Genomic DNA, 8542 nt, shown 5'->3' on the forward strand with positions numbered 1-8542 from the left:
TAATCAAGCAAGTTTTAGAATAACAAATCAAGATTGACGCACTCAAAGCAACAATAAAAGTGAGCATGAAAGAAATAATAGATGCTCTTGAAGGTTCAAGATCTCACAAAAATTATGGCTTTTTGATGTTTAACCTGTGAATTTCAACTCAAGATAATACCTAAACTTGGGGAAACAACTTAATTTTTTTTTATTCTCACAAATCAACTTATCATGCTTGATTCTCTAATTCATTAAAGTTTAAACAATCAATGCATAAATGCCTATGTTTTAATTTAAGACATATTAATAGAAAATCATAAATCAATCAAAATTCATTCTAATAATGATATGAGAAGATCACATGAGAATATGACAAAATTCAGGAATTTTTGTTGATAATGATATAAAAGACTAGAATACCCCCACACTTAAGATGTACATTGCTCTCAATGTACAAAGTTAGATTTATTGAAATATATAGATATAAGATCATAAGATAGAGAGAGGAGTGAGACTTCCTGAATGATGAATGGAATCCTTGAAGTGGAGTTATGGAGAATAATCAGCCAAGGCAATGATGAGATTGGAGGAGGATACTCCGGTGGTGGTAGAGGTTGGGTTCCACAACCATAGTGTCCAACGAAGAGGTTATCGTGGTGGTCAGGCAGGACATGGTAGTCGTGGAGAAACTTTTTCAGTGAAGTTGCATGTTCCTAAGTAATAGTGAGCTTTGGAGCTCTTTATAACTGTGATAGAATCAGGAACTTCTTTTAGGAATATGAAGAAGCATAATTACTCATAAAGAAATAGCCGAATAAAAATTATAAAATCTCAAGATAAAATAAAAATAATATTAAAGGGAAATAAAAAGTAATTTAAAAATATAAATAAAATAAAAATAAAAATAAATAATAGGTGTTTATAAAGAAATTGAGGCACACGACCGTGGGACACGCCCGTGTGCCCTCATTTTAGCCCGTTTTGTTTTGACAGGCTCGACCATGGTCGATGGGCACGGGCGTGTCGCACGTCCGTGTTAATTTGGCAGGATTGCCCACGACCATGTCACACGGCCGTGGCAACTTATCGAATCCCGTGTTGGGGAAATATTTTTGCTCTGTTTTCACACAGTCGTATCGCACGGCTGTGTTGCCTCTTGTGGTATGGGCATGGCCTAAGGCACGCCTGTGTGCCTGGTCGTGTGGTTCTGGAAATCCTATGTTCAGTGACTCAGTTAGTGAATTAAATGTTAAGAACTAAAATTTAAAGAAGTTAACAACGTTAGTGCTCAGGTTGCCTCCCGAGAAGCGCTTATTTATAGTCTAAGCTTGACTCTACCCTGTGAGTATATTTAGGTAACTTCATGGAGCCATAGCTCCTCTTTATCGTCTTTAAAATTCTCACCATTTTAAAGTTTGAGATGATGTCCATTTACCTTAAAAGTGCCTTGTGATGGATGACTTACCTCTACTGTGCCTTATGGAAACATAGTTTGGACTATGAAAAGACCTGACCATCGTGATTTAAGCTTTTCAGGAAACAATTTGAGCCTCGAGTTGTATAACAGGACAAGATCTCTAACTTCAAATTGCCTTCGTTACTTCAAATGAGCGTCGTGGCGATGCTTCGTTGTTTCCTTGTATAGGCGCAAATTTTTATATGTATTGGCAAGCCACTCATCTAACTCATTCAACTGCATCAACCTATTTTCACCTGCAAGTTTGGGATCAAGGTTTAGAAATTTTATAGCCCAGAATGCCTTGTGTTCTAACTCAAATGGTAGATGACAAATTTTTTCGTAAACAAGTCTATAAGGGGATGTTCCTATGGGGGTCTTAAAAGCAGTTCTATAAGCCCATGAAGCATCATCTACTTTCATCGCCTAGTCCTTCCTGTTTGACTCTACTGTCTTTTCTAGAATACGTTTGAGCTCTCGGTTTGCTACTTCGACTTGTCCACTAGTTTGAGGATGATAAGGGGTAGCTGTTTTGTGGTAAACTGCATATTTTTAAGGGCCTTATCAAATTGGGCATTACAAAAATGAGTACCTTTATCACTGATAATTGCTCTAGGGGTTCCAATCGATAGAAGAGTTTCTTAAGGAATCGTACTACCACTCTAGCATCATTAGTAGGTAAAGCTTGGCCTTCCACCCATTTAGACATATAATTAATGGCTACTAATATGTATTTATTCCCGAATGAGCTAGGGAATAGACCCATGAAGTCGATACCCCAAACGTCAAATATTTCACATGAGAGCATATATGTCTGAGGCATTTCATCACGTTTGGATATATTACCTGTCCGTTGGCATTTGTCACAAGAAGTAACCTACCTGTTGGTGTCTTTGAATAGAGTGGACCAATAAAAACCTGATTTGAGGATTTTATGTGCAGTCTTATTTCCACTGTAATGTCCTCCAGTCGCTCCTGAGTGGCAATGTTCCAAGATTTTCAATGCTTCTATCCTTGTAACGCATCTCCTATTGATTTGATCTGCACATATACAGAAAAGAAAAGGGCCTTCCCAAAAGAATTTTTTCACATCAGTGAAGAATCGCTTCTTTGGCTAATGTGTCAACCCTTTTGGGATAATGTTAGCGGCTAAAAAATTTGCAATATCTACAAACCAAGGTACCTCAGAATCAGATATAGCAAAAAATTGTTCTTTAGGGAATGAATCATTTATTTCAACGTCATCTGGCTCTTTGGTACTTGAGTTTTCAAGCCTGGAGAGATAGCCAGCCACGAGGTTTTCAACTCCCTTCTTATCCTTAATCTCCAAGTCAAATTCCTGCAATAATAAGATCCATCGAATGAGTCAAGGTATTGCATCAGTTTTAGTCAAAAGGTAGCGAAGAGCGGAATGGTCAGTATAAATGACAACTTTAGACAATATTAGATATGACCTAAATTTATCGAATTCAAAAACTATTGCTAGCAGCTCTTTCTCTGTGGTGGTGTAATTTTCTTGTGCGACTGTCAAAGTTCTGCTAGCATAATAGATAGGTTGAAAATGTTTATCTCTTCACTGTTCCAAAATTGCACCTACTGTAAAATCACTCGCATCGCACATTAGTTCAAAAGGTGAATTCCAATCAGGTGCAATTATAATTGGAGCTTTAGTTAGTTTATCTTTTAAAGTATTAAATGCTTCTAAACACTCCTGATCGAAATTAAAAGGCACATCTTTTTCTATTAATTTAGTCAAAGGAAGTCTTTAATAAATTTCTATAAAACCCAGCATGTCCTAAAAGGCTTCTAATAGCCTTAACCGAATTAGGGGGAGGTAGTTTTTCAATGGTTTCAATTTTAGATTTATCAACCTCAATCCCTTTACTAGAAATTTTATGTCCTAACACAATACTTTCTTGAACCATAAAGTGACATTTTTCCCAGTTAAGCACAAGGTTTGTTTTCTCACATCTTATTAACACTCGTTTTAAATTTTTAAGGAAAAGATGGAAAGAGTTACTAAAAACTGATAAATCATCCATAAATACCTCCATAACGTCTTCTACGAGTTCGTCAAAAATGGCCATCATGCAGCGCTGAAAAGTAGCAGGAGCATTACATAATCCAAAAGGCATTCTACGATAAGCAAACGTACCATATGGACATGTAAATGTCATCTTTTCTTAATCTTCAGGAGCTATTGGGATTTGAAAATAGCCAGAGAGTCCGTCTAAAATGCAGTAGTACATGTGCCCCGACAATCTTTCCAACATTTGGTAAATGAATGGAAGAGGGAAGTGATCTTTTCTCGTGGCATCATTTAGCTTCCTATAATCAATGCAAACTCTCCAACCTGTGACTGTCCTTGTTGGGATTAATTCATTCTTCTCATTGGCTACCACAGTCATGCCTCCTTTCTTAGGAACAACCTGCACTGGACTTACCCAAGAACTGTCAGAAATAGGATAAATAATTCCAGCATTTAGGAGTTTAATTACCTCAGCTTTAACAACCTCTTTCATGTTGGGGTTCAGTCATCTTTGGGCTTGCATGCATGGCCTATATTCATCTTCTATTAAAATTTTATGGGTGCAAAAAGAAGGGCTGATCCTTTTAATGTCAGAAATTTTCCAAGCTATGGCCCTTTTATGCTCTCTTAAGACTTGGAGTAATTCCTCTTTCTCTTAAGGATGCAAGTTAGACACAATAATTACCGGTAATGTAAAGCTATTTCCAAGGAATGCATATTCCAAGTGATTCGGCAAGTGTTTAAGTTCCAGTTTGGGAGGTTATTCAATAAAGGATTTTTGCTTAGGTTTATCGTTTATCTTAATACTCTCATATTCTGCTGGTCTTGGGGAGGGTTCATTGGGATTCAGTTCAGTTCTTATCTCAGAATTATCATCCCCCTCCTCTCATTGGGCAAGAAACAGTTCCAACGTGTCCTTATGTATGATTTCCTGAAAAGAATCTTTAGTAGCATGATCAATAGAGTCAATAAAATAACATGAGTCATCCTGTTCCCTAGAAAATCTTATGGCATCATAAATTTTAAAGATAATCTCTTCGTCACCTACTCTAAGTACCAATTTACCATCACCCACATCAATAACAGCCCTAGCAGTGGCTAAAAATAGACGACCTAAGATTAAAGGCACTTCAACATCCTCATCCATGTCAAGCACAATGAAATCAACAGGGAATATAAATTTATCAACTTTTACAAGTACATCCTCTATAATTCCCCTAGGATATTTAATAGATCTATCAGCTAATTGAATACTCATCCTAGTGGGTTTAGGTTCTCCAAGACCAAGTTGTTTAAACATTTTATATGGCATCAAATTAATGCTAGCGCCTAAATCAGCTAGTGTCTTGTCAACATTCAAACTACCAATTAAGTAGGGAATAGTAAAACTTCCTGGATCTTTTAGTTTGGCTGGTAGCTTATTTTGGAGTATTACCGAGCATTCCTCATTAAGCTCCACTGTAGATAGGTCTTCAAGTTTCCTTTTGTTTGTTAGAAGCTCCTTTAAAAATTTTGCATATGTAGGCATCTGTGATATAGCTTCAACAAAAGGAAAGTTAAAATGCAGTTGTTTGAAAAGTTCAAGAAATTTACCGAATTGTGCATCCATGCGGTTTTTCTTCAATTTTGCTGGATATGGGATTGGTGGTTTATATTCCTTTGGCATTGGATTATTTTCGGGTTTTACTTCCTCTCCTTCGTTTCTGTCAGCTTCTTGTGGTAGCTTCTTTTCAGATTCAGCTAACGCTTTCCCACTCCTTAGTGTAACTACTTTCACATGCTCTTTTGGGTTGGGTTCGGTGTTACTAGGTAGACTTCCTGGTGGTCTTTCTGAAATCAATTTAGCAAGCTGCCCAATTTGATTCTCGAGTCCTTGGATCAATGCTTGTTGATTCTTAAGTGCTGTTTTAGTATTTTGAAAGTGAGTTTTTGACACCGAGATAAACGTTGTTATCATCTCCTCAAGGTTCGGCTTCTTTTCCTATTGGTAAGGTGGTTGTTAGAAGCCTAGAGGTGGTGGTGGTCTCTGATTCCCTTGGCCTCCCCATGAGAAATTTGGGTGGTTCCTCTATCCTGCATTGTAAGTGTTATTATAAGGATTATTTTGAGGTCGAGGATTATTACTCATATAATTTAATTGCTCATTTTCCATGATGTGGCCATAAGGTGGGTATTCTTAATTGCTCGTCCCTCATCCACTTGCTTTGCATTGCATTACTAGGTGAACCTGTGAAGAACCAAGAAAACCGTCAATTTTTCTATTCAAAAGTTCTACCTAATTAGAGAGCATGGTGACCGAATCGACGTTAAAAACGCTGGCTACTTTCGTTGACTTTGTCCTCATGACTTGCCACTGATAATTATTCAGTGAATTCTCTTCTATAAATTCATAAGCATCTTCAGGTATCTTATTATTGATAGTCCCACCAGCGGCTGCATCAACCATCTGTCTAGTTGAAGGATTCAGGCCATTGTGAAAAGTTTGAACCTGTAGCCAGAGTGGTAGCCCATGGTGAGGGCACCTTCTCAACAGATCCTTGTATCTCTCTCATGCATCATAGAGTGTTTCTAGATCCATCTACACAAAAGAAGAGATATTATTCCTTAATTTAGTCGTTTTAGCCAGCAAAAATATTTTAGTAAAAACTTTTCGGTCATTTGTTCCCAAGTAGTGATTGACCCTCGTGGTAACGAGTTCAACCACTGTTTAGCCTTATTCCTTAATGAAAAGGGAAATAACCAAAGACGAATGGCATTATCAGAGATGCTATTTATTTTAAATGTGTCACAAAACTCCAGAAAATTCACCAAGTGATTGTTTGGATCATCATCCTACAAACATCAAACTGAACAAATTGCTGTATCATTTGAATCGTGTTAGGTTTTAGTTCAAAATTATTTGTAGCAATAGCAGGCCTAACAATACTTGACTCAGTTCCTGTTAAATTCGGTTTAGCATAATCATACATAGTGTGTGGAGTAAGATTCTGATTTACTGGATTAGCAACAATCACAGGAGGTAGTGGATTTTCCTGATTTTCAGCCATCTCCTCGGTTATGATTTGAATATCGTCCTCTTGCTCTTCCTCTGTGTATCTTAAGCTTTGCCTTATTTCTCTTCGATTTCTACGAGCTGTGCGATCGATATCACTATCAAAAAGTAATGGTCCCGACGGGTTTCTTCTAGTCATACACTATAAAAAACCTGTCAGAAGCGAATAAAAGAGAAAATTATAAAAGAAAATAAAAATTTAAATTGCAAATAAAGTAAAATGGCTAAAGTAATAAAAATCTAGTGTTCCTAATATCTTAGTTCCTCGGCAACGACGCCAAAAACTTGATACGTGATATTCGCGATAGGTTTTAAAAATTTTATAATTGATCGTTCTTGAGACTAACTATTATCACGATGAAGGCAAGTATACCTGATCGCGAGATTTCGTGATAGGTTTTAAATATTTATAATTTCTCGTTCTTGAACTAACTATTATCGCGATGTAGGCAAGGTTAGAATGGCATGGGCATGTGCTATGCCCGTGTGAGTAGTGCACCAATTCTGCCAGATTGACACGGCCGTGTGGTCTTCCCGTGTGAGGAGGTTCAGGCCGTGTTAATTTCGTACTTTGGCCCATTTTCTCTGTTTTTGGCCCGTTTCTCGTTCCTTTCGCTCTCTTATGCTCTCCGAATTGTAAAACATGAAATTAAAGCATTAGGAGCATTGAATTCACCAATTATAATAGAAAATCATCCATAAAATGCATTAAACATGGGGGAAAAATATGTATAAATTACGGTTTATCAAAAACCCCCACACTTAAGCATTTGCTTGTCCTCAAGCAAAATCCTCAACTCATAATCAAAATTGTGACAGCCCTAAAGTGACCCTAGTCGGAAAGCGGTTTCGGGACCGCTAAACCAAGTCACCAAATTATTTGAATATGATATTTATTGTCTAAAATATGTGATTATGAATGTGTGAAAGTTTTAAGCTTCGATTTAGTAAATTGCATGTGAATTTAGTCAATAGGACTTATGTGTGACACTTTTGAAATGTGATAGGTTAATCTATAAGGATCTATTAGTGCATGTAATCAAAGGGTGGACTTGCATGTCAATTTCCCCCATTTAATTACTAGTGGCCAGCCATGACAAAGGGTGATGGGCAAAACATGTCATAAACATGTTATGTTAGTGATTTATGTTAGGAAAAATAAAATAAGGAGTATGGGTAATAAAATAATAATGCAAAGGAGGAGTGATGAAAAAAATTGTCTCATCCATGTTCCCCCCATTGCCGTGAATTGAAGAAAGAAAACAAAAAAAAGTGTTCATTCTTGAACATCTTTGACCAAATAGAGGAAAGAAAGGAAGGGAAAGAGCTTGGAGAAAATCGGCTATGGTGGTTTGCTAGACTAAGGTATGTTTGATGTTGTCCATGAGATTCATGCATGTTTTTAGTTGTTAGTTTGAGTTCTATCTAGCCCATGGTTTAAATCTTTGCTATAAGATGGAGATGATATTCGGCCATGGGTGTTGTCTTCTTGGTTGATGTTTGATGTTGTGGTGACGAGGCATGAAGATGAGTTAAGTTTCGGCTAAGGTGGATTTGTGTTGATGTCATTTGCATGCTAAGTGTGAAGCTTTGTAATGATACATGTGATGGCTATTGATGACCCTTGGATTTTCTTTTTGGCATTTTTGAGTTAGACATTAAGTTCTTTGTGTAACCCATGACCAAAATTGAATGGTATGGTGTCTTGATGCATTCGGCCATGGTAGAAAGTAGATGTGAAATGGTAGTAAGGTGAAGTGCAAAATGTTAGTATTTGATTACTAGTGTATATATGCTTATTAGCCGAGTTTTGAACTTGAAATAAGATGATATATAATCAATACAAGTAACCATACTTGTAGGAAGTATTAAGCAGATAATCGGCCTCAACATAGACATGCATATTCGGCCATAGGAAGAAGATTAGTGTTGCATGTATTCGGTTAGAGGCAAGCATATTGATGCTTTTATCTTGGCTTAGACAATCGGCTAAAAGGAAGTGTGGGTTAATATGTTGAGTTGA

At 36.9% G+C, this 8542-nt stretch overlaps 1 non-coding gene across 1 annotated transcript; it reads left to right on the forward strand.

Annotated features, from left to right (window-relative positions):
* Positions 1–5971: 5971 nt before the first annotated feature.
* LOC128284850 (small nucleolar RNA R71) lies at positions 5972–6078 on the forward strand. The gene has a single exon (XR_008275270.1). It is a non-coding gene; the product is annotated as a small nucleolar RNA R71 (small nucleolar RNA).
* Positions 6079–8542: the final 2464 nt, after the last annotated feature.

The sequence above is a fragment of the Gossypium arboreum genome, chromosome 11, assembly GCF_025698485.1.
Source record: "Gossypium arboreum isolate Shixiya-1 chromosome 11, ASM2569848v2, whole genome shotgun sequence".
In the NCBI taxonomy this organism is placed as follows: Eukaryota; Viridiplantae; Streptophyta; class Magnoliopsida; order Malvales; family Malvaceae; genus Gossypium; species Gossypium arboreum.